Below are 249 nucleotides of genomic sequence, written 5' to 3'. Positions count from 1 at the left end.
TTCCCAACCCCCCCCTTTCCAACCCCCCAAATCCCATTTCTTGTTGGTTTTTTAAGGAAAAAACCCCTCAGGAACTCCCCACGTCTCCTTCCCAGCACAAATCCCGACCCTTCCCCACGGGAAAAAATCCAGGAAATCGTGGAAAAAAAAAACCCGAGCTCACCCTAAAATCGGCATCCCACATCTTCCAGCCCCTCCTCATCCTCTTCACGCCGCGGAAATTCCCGGGGAAGCCTAGGAATGCTTGGA

At 52.6% G+C, this 249-nt stretch overlaps 1 protein-coding gene across 1 annotated transcript in view; it reads right to left on the bottom strand.

The window, feature by feature from the left end:
* Positions 1–249, bottom strand: part of LOC103625066 — a gene marked incomplete at its 5' end in the record, with an annotated part of 22,622 nt that overhangs the window by 21,684 nt on the left and 689 nt on the right. The gene's annotated exons all lie outside the window — the stretch shown is intronic.

This window comes from Corvus brachyrhynchos, unplaced genomic scaffold, assembly GCF_000691975.1.
Source record: "Corvus brachyrhynchos isolate BGI_N302 unplaced genomic scaffold, ASM69197v1 scaffold852, whole genome shotgun sequence".
Lineage (NCBI taxonomy): Eukaryota > Metazoa > Chordata > Aves > Passeriformes > Corvidae > Corvus > Corvus brachyrhynchos.
The sequence above is the reverse complement of the archived record's forward strand: the minus strand, read 5'-3'. Positions and strand labels throughout refer to the sequence as shown.